At 44.4% G+C, this 15229-nt stretch overlaps 1 protein-coding gene across 4 annotated transcripts in view; it reads right to left on the bottom strand.

Annotated features, from left to right (window-relative positions):
* Positions 1 to 15229, bottom strand: part of SLC12A7 (solute carrier family 12 member 7) — a 171929-nt gene that overhangs the window by 86505 nt on the left and 70195 nt on the right. The window lies entirely within an intron of this gene.

The following is a 15229-nucleotide window of genomic DNA, read 5'->3' as shown; positions in this document are numbered from 1 at the left end:
AGAGCTGGGGTAGACACGAGCAGATCAGGTTGGACAAAGCAGCATGGCTCAGTGGAAAGAGCACGGGCTTTGGAGTCAGGGGTCATGGATTCAAATCCCGGCTCCACCAATTGTCAGCTGTGTGACTTTGGGCAAGTCACTTAATAATAATAATAATAATGGCATTTATTAAGTTCTTACTATGTGAAAAGCACTGTTCTAAGCACTGGGGGGATACAAACTGATCAGGTTGTCCCACGGGGGGCTCACAGTCAATCCTCACTTTACAGATGAGGTAACTGAGGCACAGAGAAGTGAAACGACTTGCCCAAAGTCACATAGCTGACAGTTGGCGGAGCAGGGATTTGAACCCATGACCACCGACTCCAAAGCCCGGGCTCTTTCCACTGAGCCACGCTGCTTCTCTGGGTCTCATCTGTAAAATGGGGATGAAGACTGTGAGCCCCCAGTAGGACAGCCTGATCACCTTGTAACCTCCCCAGTGCTTAGAACAGTGCTTTGCACATAGTAAGCGCTTAATAAATGCCATCATTATTATTGATTATTATCCCACATAGGGCTCACAGTCTTCATCCCCATTTTACAGATGTGGTAACAGAGGCATAGAGAAGTTAAGTGAATTAATTGCCCAAGGTCACACAGCAGACAAGTGGCGGAGCGGGGATTAGAACCCAGGTCCTTCTGATTCCCAGGCCGGGGCTGTATTGATGACCCTGGCTATGGCGGGTAGGGAAGGGTGGGGCCCTTCTGGAACTGCATCTCCCTTGAACACCAACAAGTTCGGCACTGTGCTAGAGACTTAATTACCCACAATTAACCCTGAATCCCAATTCGGAGCCTCATGCCGCTCTTAAGCCACATAAATTCACCACCTATGGTCCCAACCCTTCAAAATCCAACCCCTCAGACCATACTCTTCCTCTCCACCCGTCACACGACTGAAACCCTCAAGTATTTAACAACCACAAATTGGCACCGCGGTATTAAACGTCGGAATCATTCATTCATTCATTCAATCGTATTCATTGAGCGCTTTACTGTGTGCAGAGCACTGTACTAAGCGCTTGGGAAGTTGGCAACATATAGAGACGGTCCCTACCCAACAACGGGCTCACAGTCTAGAAGGGGGAGAATGATGTTATCTTTTGAGCACTTACTGCGTGTCAGGCACTGTTCTAAGCTTTGGGTTGGATACGAGATCATCAGGTTGGACACAGTCCCTGTCCCACATGGGGCTCGCAGTCTTCATCCCCATTTTACAGATGTGGTGACTGAGGCATAGAGAAGTGAAGTGACTTGCCCAAGGTCACATGCAGACAAGTGGTGGAGTTGGGATTAGCTCCCAGGCCTATGTTCTGTCCACTAGGCCATGATGATCTGTATAACGCTCATAAATATTCGTAATAATAATTACGATACTTGTTACATCCTTACTATTTACCCCTGTACTAAGCACTGGGGTAAATACAAGGTGTAGGGGGTGAGGGGAGTCCCCATCCTACTCAACACTGTGGGAGAGATGGCTCCCTCTCCAGCCCAACACAGAGAAGTTAAGTGATTTGCCCAAGGTCGCACAGCAGGCAAGTGGCTGAGCAGGAATTAGAACCCGAATCTTTTGACTTCAAGGACCATGCTCCTTAATAATAACACTAATGATGGCATTTGTTAAGCGCTATGTGCAAAGCACAGTTCAAGCGCTGGAGAGGTTACAAGGTTGTCCCACGGGGGGCTTACAGTCTTATTCCCCATTTTACAGATGATGTAACTGAGGCACAGAGAAGTTAAATGGCTTGCCCAAAGTCACACAGCTGACAATTGGTGGAGCTGGGATTTGAACCCACGACCTCTGACTTCAAAGCCCATGCTCTTTCCAATAGGCCATGCTACTTCTCAAATGCTTTTCAAATCATACCCTGGCCCAAAGCTACTCTGGGGTACAAAGAACACCCCTCACCTGTCTCCACATCGTGGCTCCAGCAGTCTCTAGTAAACAGTTAGATGTCTACCAATATGTCACCCTTAATCTTTGCACCTTTCCCTTTAACCAAACACTCATCACTTGTGAGCCACCTCTTGTTACAAAACACTCCTTATGAGTACACAAAGCCTCCGGTTATCGTTACACTATGTTCAGACCACAATCTGTGATTCACGGTCTTAAAATCTGCCAAAACCTAAAATCTACAAAGTGCTGCCTTCCACGGATTATGGATTTTTGATGTTCCACCATTTCGCCATCTACATACATAACCTGGAAACCACTCACGGCCTTGATACTTAAATCCTGTTGAGCCTTTCACTCTTTGTGTATCAGAAGACAATCAATCGTATTGTACTGGGAGAGTACAATAAGAGTTGGTAGATACAATTCTTGCCCACAAGAGCTCAGAGTCTAGAACACCAAAGATAAATGCTAAAAGTCATAATTTTTATATCCACTTAGACTTCAGCGACCTGAGACAAGAATGCATCCAGCTCCATTTTATTAGGTTAGAATCCAAAGTAACAGTAAACTATATAATTGTGGTATTTGTTAAGCACCTAGTGCAATCCAGTGGAATTAGCTGACACGTTCCCTGCCCAGAACGAGTTTACGATCTAGCGGGGGAGTCCGACATTAATGTGAATAAATAATTTATAAGATGTAATTTGAAGATATGTATGTTTTAAATGTACAGTGCGCCAGGCACTGTACTAAGCGCTGGGGTGCGTACAAGGAAATCAGGTTAGACATAGTCCCTGTCCCACATGGGGCATATAGTTTTAATTCCCATTTTACAGAAGGAACTGAGGCACAGAGAAGTTCAGTGATTGACCAAGGTCACCCAGCAGACACTGAATCGTGCATTTTTCTAGCCAGGGGCTGATTCAATCCGCGTTCTCCGTTTCCCTAGGAGGCCTTTTCCGACTAAGCCTTCTCTTCCTTGGTTCACTCTCCCTTCTGCGTCCATGAACCTCCATCTGTGACCTTTGGACATTTAGAACTAGCCTCCCCTCCCCTCCACAACATTTAAAACATACATATCTTCAGATTACATCTTATAAATTATTTATTCACACTAATGTCGGACTCCCCCGCTAGACCGTAAACTCGTTCTGGGCAGCGAACGGGTCAGCTAATTCCACTGGATTGCACTTTCGCAAGTGCTTAGTACAGTGCTCTGCACATAGTAAGCGCTCAATAAATACCATCGACTGATTCCTCCTTTCCCAAGGAATTCGAGGAATGCAGCGCTGCTGTTATGAGAGCTACTTGCACTTTTCTTTTTCACCTCTTCAATCACAGGCCCACCTGGTTCTAGAGTGTGCTGCAAGGAACCAATCGACCAATTGTATTTATTGAGAACTTACTATGTGCAGAGCACTGTAGTGAGTGCTTGGGAGAGCACAATACAAAGAAACGGCAAAGCATTGCTGTGGCAGTGTCGGACGTGCGGTGCAGTGCTCTAAGGTTTCCTTAAAGTGGGTTCCTGCAAGAGAAGCAGCGTGACCTCATGGAAAGAGCCTGGGAATCAGAGGACTTGAGTTCTAATCCCCGCTCTGCCACTTGTCTGCTGTGTGACCTTGGGCAAGTCGCTTCCCTTCTCTGGGCTTCAGTTACCTCATTTGTAAAATGGAGATTAAGACTGTGAGTACCATGTGGGACAGGGACTATGTCCAACCTGACTGGCATCTACCCCAGTGCTTAGCACACAGGAAGAGCTTAACAGATACCATTAAAAAATGCAATCTCTGCACTCTATAAGAAGGTGCACTGCAAAATATGAGAAGCTTCCTTAGATAAAGTAATCTAATCCACAAGGTACAGTAATCTAATCCACAAGGGACCTCCCTAATCTAAAATCCTTCGAGTGGACTGATATCATTTTCACTTATTAATCTTCTCTTCAGGAAAAAACAAAATCACCCTGGCAAATCCCAGTCAGGAAGCCAAATGAAATGGTCACTGATCAAGACTAACAAACATTATTCTTTTTTTAACTAGCCAAACATTTTCCCCCAAAACTCAATTGCTTGGTAATTGTCTTTTCATTTTTTTCCAAAAATCCTAACAAATCCTTTTCTGTCTGCTACAACGGTAGTTCCCCCAGATTTGCATGACAAGTAGAACAAAACAATACAGCGGAGTTTGCTGAAACCAATCTTCCGGAAATATTCAAGGAGAAGGGTCAATTTGCAAATCGGTGCACAAAGAAACTGCAAGTCTGTCTGTTTATAACCATTTTCTCCAGAGATTTCAGAATGACAGGCAACTTTTGCCCATTTGGAACCAAGGAGGAGACAGCGCAGTGGCTTAAAGAAGCAGTGTGGCTCAGTGGAAAGAGCACGGGCTTTGGAGTCAGAGGTCATGGGTTCAAATCCCAGCTCCGCCAACTGTCAGCTGTGTGACTCTGGGCAAGTCAGTTAACTTCTCTGTGCCTCAGTTACCGCATCTGTAAAATGGGGACTAAGACTGTAAGCCCCCCGTGGGACTACATGATCACCTTGTAACCTCCCCAGTGCTTAGAACAGTGCTTTGCACATAGTAACCGCTTAATAAATGCCATTATTATTATTATTATTAATAAAAGTTCACAGTTCTGTGGATTAAAGCCCTTTGAAAGTTCTGAATGTGAACCCCCAGGCCAACAGAAGCCCACTTAGCTGGCTTCTTATCCCAGACCAATCAAGCGTATTTATTGACTGCTTCACTGTGTGCAGAGCACTGTACTAAGCGCTCGGGAAAGTACAATGTAACAGGAGGCAGACATCTTCCCTGCCCGCAATATGAAGCAGCATGACTCGTGAACAGCGTGCGGGCTCAGGAGTCAGAAGGACTTAGGTTCTATAATCCTGGCTCTGTCACTTGTCTGCTGGGTTGTCTTGGGCAAATCTCTTCACTTCTCCGGGCCTCAATTGCCTCATCTGTGAAATGGGGATTGAGTCTGTGAGTCCTACATGGGACAGGGACTGTGTCCAATCTAAGTACCTTGTATCTAACAGTGCCTGGCACCTACTAAGCACTTAACAAATACCATTTAAAAAAAAAAAAACCAAAAAAATGTGATTACAGTCTGGACTTCGGTGGAGGGTCTGTGGCTGACAAATCTTCAGCATATCTGGGAGGAGCCATGAACCCGAATATCTCCCCCAATCAATCAATCAATCAATCAATCGTATTTATTGAGCGCTTACTATGTGCAGAGCACTGTACTAAGCGCTTGGGAAGTACAAATTGGCAACATATAGAGACAGTCCCTACCCAACAGTGGGCTCACAGTTTAAAAGGGGGAGACAGAGAACAAAACCATACATACTAACAAAATAAAATAAATAGAATAGATATGTACAAGTAAAATAAATAAATAAATAAATAGAGTAATAAATATTCACTTCTGCAGAACCCAGAAAACTCATGAGAAACAGGTAAAACTGCAGTTGCAACAGATATTACAGTGTCAAAGCAGACTGTAGGGAAGAGGGCAATAGAGCCGGAAGGACTGAAGATAATAATAATAACAATAATAATAGTAACAACAGTGGTATTTGTTAAGCCGTTGCTACGTGCCAAGCACTGTTCTAAACATTGGGGTAGATACAAGGTAATGAGGTTGTCCCAAGTATAACAGCACAGGACAGAGATGCAGCATGGTCTAGTGGTTAGAGCACAGGCATGGGAGTCAGAGAGACCTGGATTCTAATCCCGCTGGTCAGCTGCGTGACCTTGAGAGAGTCACATCTCTGAGCCTCAGTTACCTCATCTGTGAAATGGGAAATAAGACTGCGAGCCCCTTGTGGGACATGAATTGTGTCCAACCTGATTAGCCAGTATCTGCCCCAGCATTTATAACAGTTCCTGGCATATAGTAAGTGCTTAATAAATTCCATTAAAAAAAAAGACTGAGTAATGGGGTAAAAAAAAAAAATCACACATTCACAGTTGAGCCCTAATCACTTCTAGGAAGGGGATTAAACAATCATTTGTTCATCCACTCAATTGCGCTTATTGAGCGCTTGATTTGTTCAGAGCACTGTACAATACAACAACAAACAACAGACACATTCCCCGCCCACAACAAGCTTACAGTCTAGAGGGGAAGACAGAAATATAAATAAATTACAAATAAGTGGGTAAGTGCTGGGGGGCTGGTATGGAGCTGGAGGGAGCTAAACCAGCAACAGAGGAATGCACAATTGAGTGGATTTGAAGATGTGGAGAGGACGTCCAGAGGAGTTTTCATTTCTATTCAGGCCAGGGTGGCCTTGCCCTTCCCTGTCCATGAAGATAAAATTATCTTTGTACCACTCCCTTCCCTGGTTCTAATCAGAAGTTGACAGGGCCAAGAGGCCTGAGGGCAACAGCCCCAAGAAAGTAATGTCTGCCTCACTGCACTTATTTGGGAAGCAGTGTGGCTCAGTGGACAGAGCATGGGCCTGGGAATCAGGAGGATTTGGGTCCTAATCCCAGCTTTGCTACTTACGGCCTTGGGACAAGTCATTTCACTTCCCTGGGCCTCAGTTCACTCACCTGTAAAACAGGGATGAAGCCTGTGAGCCCCATGTGGGATAGTGACCGTGTCCAACTTGATTGGCTTGTGTCGGCCCCAGTGCTAAGTACAGTGCCTGGCACATGCTAAGCACTTAAAAAAAATCACAATTATTATTATGACCATAATTATTACTGATTATCTAACATCACAGGTGTGGCTTTTTGGTGCACCAGTTCCATTTGCATGCCTTTTTTTAAAAGACAGTGAACAGCAAAGACTGAGTCAGATCATCAACAGTCCCTCTATTCCGTCTCCGACGGCACCACTTAATGAATGCTGGGAGGGGACAGTGTAATGGCAGCCCCCTTGGACAGCTAAACTGATGGTCCAAGATGACCCTTCCAGCATCCTGTACTTTTCTCCCCAATATCCTAATATGGCCCTCTCCTCTGCTAATTTATCCAAGCCCTTCTTGAACCTACCGATGCTAAACCAAATTTAGACTAAGGCTTGACCTCTATCTCTATTCTATTCCAAAGAGAAATATCTGAGCATGAAATCTGTGACCAGAGGTACGTCCGAAGCTAGGCACAAATGGAAAACCTCTCTCAGAGGGGCTGTGAGAAGTTCACTTCTTTGCAGATGATTAAACTACGAAGATCGCTAATAGCATGTGGTTTTTCAGTGCAATTAGTGACCCAAAACCAAGGTTTTGCTCTGAGCAAGGTAGAATGCGGAGGCGCATAACGAAGATAAGGAGTAAACTAGGCTTGAACGCTCGTAAACGCAAAATCCATTTTTAAATCAGTGTTTCGTTTCTTCTGCTGTTTTAAACAGGTACATAAACATCTGCATTAAAATGACTCCAGAATAGTTCGGGGGTTTTTTTCAAGGTATTTGTTAAGCACTTACTACACGTCAGGCACTTCACTAAGCGCTGGGTAGAAACAGGCCAAACAAGTTAGACATGGTCCATGTCCCACTTGGGGCTCTCAATCTTAATCCTCATTTACAGATGATGTAACTGAGGAAACTGAGGCAGAGAAGTGAAGCGATTTGCCCAAGGTCACCCAACAGACAAGTGATGAAGCCAGGATTAGAACCTAGGTCTTTCTGACTCCCAGGCACGGGCTGGGCTGGCTCATTAATAGTTAACCGAATGAGAAAGTCATCCTATGAACAAATCACAAAAATCCAGTACTCAGATTTTTGCATCTTTTCTTATAAATAATGCAATGAACCACCAATATCCTAGCCTAGAGCACAGCACATCAGTGCCATAAATTAAGACATGGTCAACAACTAAGGTAGAAAACAAATACATTTCAAAAGTAATATGTTCACTGCTTATTTAATCTTCTTTATAATCGCTGTCTAAGAAGTTAGTTGCCTCCATGAACCAGAGGTTCACGTGGTCTAGGGAAAGGAAAGGAAAGGAAAGGAAAGGACGAAAGAAAGAAAGAAAAGAGGAGAAAGAGGGAAAGAGGGAAAGAGAGAAGGAGAGAAGGAGAGAAGGAGAGGAGAGAAGGAGAGAAGGAGAGAAGGAGAGAAAGGAAGAAAGGAAGAAAGGAAGGAAGAAAGGAAGAAAGGAAGAAAGGAAGAAAGAAGGAAAGGAAAGGAAAGGAAAGGAAAGGAAAGGAGAAGAAAGAAAGAAAGAAAGAAAGAAAGAAAGAAAGAAAGAAAAGAGGAGAAAGAGGGAAAGAGGGAAAGAGAAGGAGAGGAAGGAAGAAAGGAGGAAAGGAAAGGAAAGGAAAGGAAAGGAAAGAAAAGAAAAGAAAAGAAAAGAAAAGAGAAGAGAAGAGAAGAGAAGAGAAGAAAAGAAAAGAAAAGAAAAGAAAAGAAAAGAAAAGAAAAGAAAAGGAAAGGAAAGGAAAGGAAAGGAAAGAAAAGAAAAGAGCAAAGTGGTCCAGGGGAAAGAACACAGGCTTGGGAATGAAAGAACCTGGATTCTAATCCTTGCTCGGCCACCTGCCTGCTGTGTGATCTGGGGCAAGTCACTGAACTTCTCTGTGCCTCAGTTCCCTCATCTGCAAAAAGGAGAATCAATACCTGTTCTCCCTCCTAAATTGTGAGTCCTGTGCAGGACAGAGACTGTGTTCAATCTACAGATACTATACCTACCCCAGTGCTTAGTATAGTGCTTGGCACATAATAAGAGTTTAACTAATACCACTATTGTTACTATTTAGAATCCATACTCAAGGAATTTTTCTCGGTATGAGAAAGTCACTGCTTAACATAATGGTACCAAGCCTGATTAGCTTTACTGCATCACTATTCCTTTTTAAAAAAAAAACTCATAATAGAAGACATACTGAAGCAGCATGGCCTAGTGGATAGAGCGTGGCCCTGGGAGTAAGTAGGACCTGGGTTCTAATCCCGGCTCGATGACTTGTCTGTTTTGGGACCTGGGGCAAGTCACTTCACTTTTCTGTGCCTCAGTTACCTCCTCTGTAAAATGGGAATTAAGACTGTGAGCCCCAAGTGGGACATGGACTGTATCCAACCTCATTACCTTGTAGATATCTACCCCAGCGCTTAGAACAATGCCTGGTTGATAGTAAGCGCTTAACAAATGCCATAAAGAAAAAAAGACACATAACACCACAATAAATGAAAACTCTTCAGGACAGCTCAATATTCTCTTTCATTCCCCACCAAAGAATCTATCAATTAGTCATATTTATTGAGCACTTATTGTGTGCAGAGTACTGTACTAAGCACTTGGGAGAGAAAAAAAACCAATATAACAGACACGTCCTGCCCACAACAAGCTTACAGTGTAAAGCCCACCACTTTCTCAGTCATACAAACACAGACATGTTCCCACCCACACCTGAACAGTCAGAAAATAGTAATTTTGGCGAAACATACTTACCAATTATTCCCAGATACTGTTCAAGATTTATTATTAAATAGGCCATAAAAAGCAGAGCTGGACAGGTCCCGTTACTGGTAAAACCTTCTGCACTGTGCGTAACCCTTCTCTGTTTTATGACTTTATGTCTTATCTCTAGGCCCCAGAATGCCCTAGCTGGGAGTTTCCCCCATTTTTCTTCTTTAGAATGGAAACATTTCTCTATTGCAGTTTATCCCTTTTAAATTTCCCCTCGTCCGGTGCAGGTCAGAAGCTAAAGCCGATCATTTCATTAGGAAATCTGCTCCAGATCCTTAGCAGCCCCGCTTTCTGACACTCCTTCCAACTGCAAAAAGGTTGACTGGAATCCAACAGCGGTGGCTTAAGACAGTTAAAAAATGAGCATTGACTGAAAATCAAGTCATTCCATTTTACTGTAATTTGAGATGGTAAAACCACATCTGAAGCAGTCATAAAACGACCCCTGCAAATGTACTCTGAGGGAAGATACCCTATCTGTGAATTGTTTCTCAAAAGTATGGTAATAGTCATCTATGAATAATGAAAAGTCACTCCCCATAAGCTCCGAGAAATACTGCAAAAGGTTTGGGGGCAACCACGAATTAGCCAGAAAACCAAGGGGTTTGGACAGCAGTCCAGTGTGGGTATACTAAGTGTGGGAGACGTTCTCATCCTGACTCTGCCAAGTGTCTGCCGAGTGACCTCGGACAAGTCACTTCACTTCTCTGTGCCTCAGTTACCTCATCTGTAAAATGAGGTAACTTAGACCGTGAGCCCCGTGTGGTACAGGGACTGTGTCCGACCTGATTAACTTGTAACTCTCCCAGGCTTAGAACAGTGCTTGGCACATAGTCAGCGCTTAACAAGTACCATTATTATTAATATTTTAAAATCTGGGAGTTCTCCTGCACAAGTCTGAGGTAGGAAGAAAACAGTAGTTTTCCGGTTTTTCAAAGGAGAGCAGCATGGCTTAGTGGAAGGGCAGAGAACTGAGAGTAGCAAAATCTGGGTTCTAATCCCGACTCTGCTGCTGGCCTGCTGTGTATTCTTGGATTTCACAACCTCACAATTTAAATCTATCAACCGGTCAGTGGAGCGCATTGAGCACTGTGTGTAGAGCACTCTACCAAATTCTTGAGGGAGTACAACAGTGGCTTGTCCAGGGTCACCCAACTGTCAACTGTCAGCTGTGTGACTTTGGGCAAGGCACTTAACTTCTCTGTGCCTCAGTTACCTCATCTGTAAAATGGGGATTAAAACTGTGAGCTCCCTGTGGGACAACCTGATAATAATAATAATAATAATGATGGTATTTGTTAAGCGCTTACTATGTGCAAAGCACTGTTCTAAGCACTGGGGGGGGAATACAAAATGATCAGGTTGTCCCACTGGTGGCTCACAGTCTTAATCCCCGTTTTACAGATGAGGTAACTGAGGCACAGAGAAGTTAAGTGACTTGCCCGAAATCACACAGCTGACAATTGGCAGAGCCGGAATTTGAACCCATGACCTCTGACTCCAAAGCCTGGGCTCTTTCCACTGAGCCACACTGCTTCTCTAGCCACACTGCCAGCGCTTAGAACAGTGCTTTGCACATAGTAAGCGCTTAACAAATACCATCTTTATTATTATTATTATCATTATTAAATGAGGCAGAGCCAGGATTAGAATCAATCAATCAATCAATCATATTTACTGAGCACTTAGTGTGTGCAGAGCACTGTACTAAGCGCTTGGGAAGTACAAGTTGGCAACACATAGAGACGGTCCCTGCCCAACAGTGGGCTCACAGTCTAGAAGGTGGAGAGAGAGAACAAAACAAAACATATTAACAAAATAAAATAAATAGAATAGATATGTACAAGTAAAATAAATAGAGAAATAAATAGAGTAATTAGAACCCTCACGTCCTCTGACTCGGCCTGTGCTCTCTCCACTAGACCACGCACAGTAGGCGATCAATAAATACAAAATGTGCCATTTTAAAAAAATAAGTCTTTCCCCCAGAAAAAAGTTCATCACTGAAATATAGTGCTCCACATGTAACAGGCACTCAATAAATACCACTGCATGACATCCCAACTTCCTTAAACTCTATTTGCCATCCAAACCCCCAGGATTCCCGGAAATTAATATATCCTGGAGAGCTGGGAGAGAGAGTCCCATTCTCAACTCTGAGATCTGGGGCAGTTTGTTTCCAGTGAAAGGACACAGCAATCCAACTTTTAAACAGGTCCGTGGATCGCCCACCGGAGTCTTAAACAGGGCATCTGCAAAGAACTGAGAGACAGACTCCGCGGCCAAAGTGGAAAAGTGGTCGAAGTGGTCGGCCTTTTTCCCCGATAGCCATTTTAGGGCTTGTGTTTTCGCATGACTGGTAGCTGAACGAACTAGTTCTTGGACCAGATTGTACTGAAATGATAAAATCTGTCCTAACTTCCTGAGACTGTTTAATAGGGGGAACGTTAAAAGAATCGTAAAGGTGCACACTAATGATCTTATACCAGATTACAACAAAACTGTGAGTCAAGTATTTGAAGTCAGGGCCACTTGAACTTTGTTTCGTCAGTGGAAAAAAAGGCAATAGAAAATGGAATGAGGCTGCCCGCTAGACATCTTTGCTGTCCCTTAACCTTGAAAACAAGTTTGCCAATCGCTTTTTTAGTGTCTGGTGCAAATCGTTCCATCAGAAACGGGTCTGAAATTTCATTTCGTGACACCGTGGTGGTCTCCTATTTCCTTTGTCTTTCCTGGGTTTTTGAAGGGTAATTGTTGAGGCCTTGTGAAATCGAACCCATCTATTAAAAGAGTCTCAAGACCTCAGGGTTCTCTGTCCAGACTTTCAGTCTGCAATCCAGCAGTATATTTGGGAGGCTATTAAGATTACCTAACTCTGAAAACAAGCTCTGCAATATAAAAGTTGGCAAACCGGGCCCAAACCATGGAACCCATTTTCATAAGCAAATGTTTAGAAAAATCTAGTTAGACTTTTTTGGAGATTAACGCGACCTCCAGTCCTCCTGCTTCCTCTTCCTCGTGCTTTCCTCCTTCACCTGCCTGACAAAACTAAAAGGGATATTAACAATGAGCAATAATAATAATTATCATCATGGCACTTGTTAAATGCTCACTATGTGCCAAACAGAGAAGGGGAAGAGGGGGAGAGGAGGCAGGGAGAGAGGAGGGGAGTGAGACAGGGGGGTGAGAGAGTGGAAGAAAGGGGAGAGAAAAGGGAGAGAGCAAAATGGTAGAAATGGGAGAGCAAACCACAATCCTGGAGATGTAAAAAAATGCCCACTCCAAGCAGAAAATGTGACCACTTGTAACGACAAGTGCCAATCCACTTGACAATGGGGGCGAAAGGATTTAGCTTTTCAGAAGCCAAGACCGAACAGTCACTTAAATAACTAGTTTCCCTAAGAGCTGGAGGAACCCCAGTGCTAACCAACAAACCATACTTCAAACATTAACCTGCAAAGCTCAAAGTAAGTGCTTGTGCGGGGGTGGCGGTGGGAAGGGGAAATAATCAACAGCAGCTAAAATGGAAAAGTGAGCTTGTCGTCTTGAGGATGTAGCCCCCTCCCCTCTGAAAAGAAAAGAAAGGTACTCTGAGGGACGTTTGGAGAAACTGAGAAATAGACTAGAGCTGGAGGTAGAGCAGCAGAATGAAGTTCCAAGAAACTCAGCAAGATAAACCGCAGATTAAGCTAACAGGCTGAGGATCACAAAATTTATTTATCCCCCGGAAAGCTGAAGGAATTAGGGTTCAGTGAGTGAGAAATGGGAGTCAGCTCCCTGCCCACTTTTTTATGATATTTCATTCATTCATTCGATCGTATTTATTGAGCGCTTACTGACTGCAGAGCACTGATTTGTTAAGTATGTGCCAAACACTGTTCTAAGGGCTGAGGTAAGTACAAATTCATGAGCTCGGACCCAATCCCTGTCCCGCACGGGACTCACAGCCAGGAGGGAAAACAGGTATTTCATCCCCGTTTTACAGTTGAAAGACCTGAAGCACAGGGAAGGTAAGTGATTTGCCCAAGGTCACCCAGCAACCAGTTGGAAGAGTCAGGATTAGAACCCATGTCCTTTGACTCCCAAGCCCAGCCTCTTCCCACTTGGGCCACGCTGTTTCTCCATTCCATTTCCACCCAGCCTGAACCAGTGCCGGAGCCAAACAGCATCTTCCACCTCAGAGAGATGGGAGAAGGAAGCAAGTACTGCCCTCGACTTGCACTTCGGTGTTAAGCGCTTAGTACAGTGCTCTGCATACAGCAAGCGCTAAGTAAATACGATTGAATGAATTTTAATGAAATTTAATGAATCCTGGAGATGTAAAAAAATGCCCACTCCAAGCAGAAAACGTGACCACTTGCAACCACAAGTGCCAATCAACTTGACAATGGGGGCAAAAGGATTTAGCTTTTCAGAAGCCAGGACAGAACAGTCACTTAAATAACTAGTTTCCCTAAGAGCTGGAGGAACCCCAGTTCTAACCAACAAACCATACTTCAAACATTAACCTGCAAAACTCAAATTAAGAGCTTGTGCGGGGGTGGGGGTGGGGAGGGGGAAATAATCAACAGCAGCTAAAATGGAGCAGCTACCCGTTCCCCCCTATAATTCAGCGGCTCTGCTAACCGTGATGGAGGAGAGCGGGGAGAGCTCTGATCCAAAGAGACTGTCCCATTCAAACAATTTGGGCTTAAGCCCCAGCTCTCTCATACACAGCCGACATTCCTAATCTTATCTTCCTTGGGACTGCACAGCATCCGAGGCAAAGGAGCTGCACGTGGAAGCCGAGGGCCTTTGCATCATGGAAAATTCTTCCCCAAATGCATGAGTGAGTCACGGTCAGGTTCCGCGGAACTTGGGATTTAGTGATCGGAGCAGGCAATTATCCCTCCCTTGTATGGGAGCATTGTCTCTCCTCTCTCTCTGGTGACAGGAGCACAGGAAGACATGGCTGGTAGATGGCCTGGGCCAATCAATCAATGACTGGTATTTATTGAACGCCTACTGCAGGCATGGGAAGCAGCGAGGCGACAGGGATAGAGCACGGGCTTGGGAGCCAGAAGGTCGTGGGTTCTAACATTGGCTCTGCCACTTGTCTGCTGTAAGAATAATAATGATGGTACTTGTTAAGCACTTACTATGCACAAAGCACTGTTCTAAGCGCTGGGGAGGTTACAAGGTGATCAGGTGGTCTCACAGTTTTCATCACCATTTTACAGATGAGGTAACCGAGGCTGTGTGGCCTTGGGCAAGTCACGTCACTTCTCTGGGCCTCAGTTACCTCATTTGTAAAATGAGGGAGTGAGACGGAGCCCCATCTGGGGTAGGGACTGTGTCCAACCCCATTTGCTTGCATCCACCCCAGTGCTTAGTACAGTGCCTGGCACATAATAAGCGCTTAACAAATATCATCATTATTATTATGTACATTCATTCATTCAATCGTATTTATTGAGCGCTTACTGTGTGCAGAGCACTGTACTAAGCACTTGGGAAGTACAAGTTGGCAACGTATAGAGGCGGGCCCTACCCAATAACGGGCTCACAGTCTAGAAGGGGGAGACAGACAACAAAATAAAACATATGCAGAGCACGGTACTAAGTCCTTGGGAGAGTACACTATAATGGAATTAGAAGACATGTTCCCTGCCCACAGCGAGCTTATAGTCAAGAGACTGAGCCCCTACCATAGGCCCGGCTTTAGATGAGAAGCAGTGTGGCTAGTAGATAGATCACAGGCCTGGGAATCACCAGCTCTGCCACCTGTCTGCTGTGTATTTGGGCAAATCACTTCACTGCTCTGGGCCTCAGTTGTCTCATCTGTAAAACGGGGATTGAGACTGTGAGACCGGGATTGCGTCCG

The sequence above is a fragment of the Tachyglossus aculeatus genome, chromosome X3 (assembly GCF_015852505.1).
Source record: "Tachyglossus aculeatus isolate mTacAcu1 chromosome X3, mTacAcu1.pri, whole genome shotgun sequence".
In the NCBI taxonomy this organism is placed as follows: domain Eukaryota; kingdom Metazoa; phylum Chordata; class Mammalia; order Monotremata; family Tachyglossidae; genus Tachyglossus; species Tachyglossus aculeatus.
This window is presented reverse-complemented; position numbering and strand designations above follow the sequence as displayed.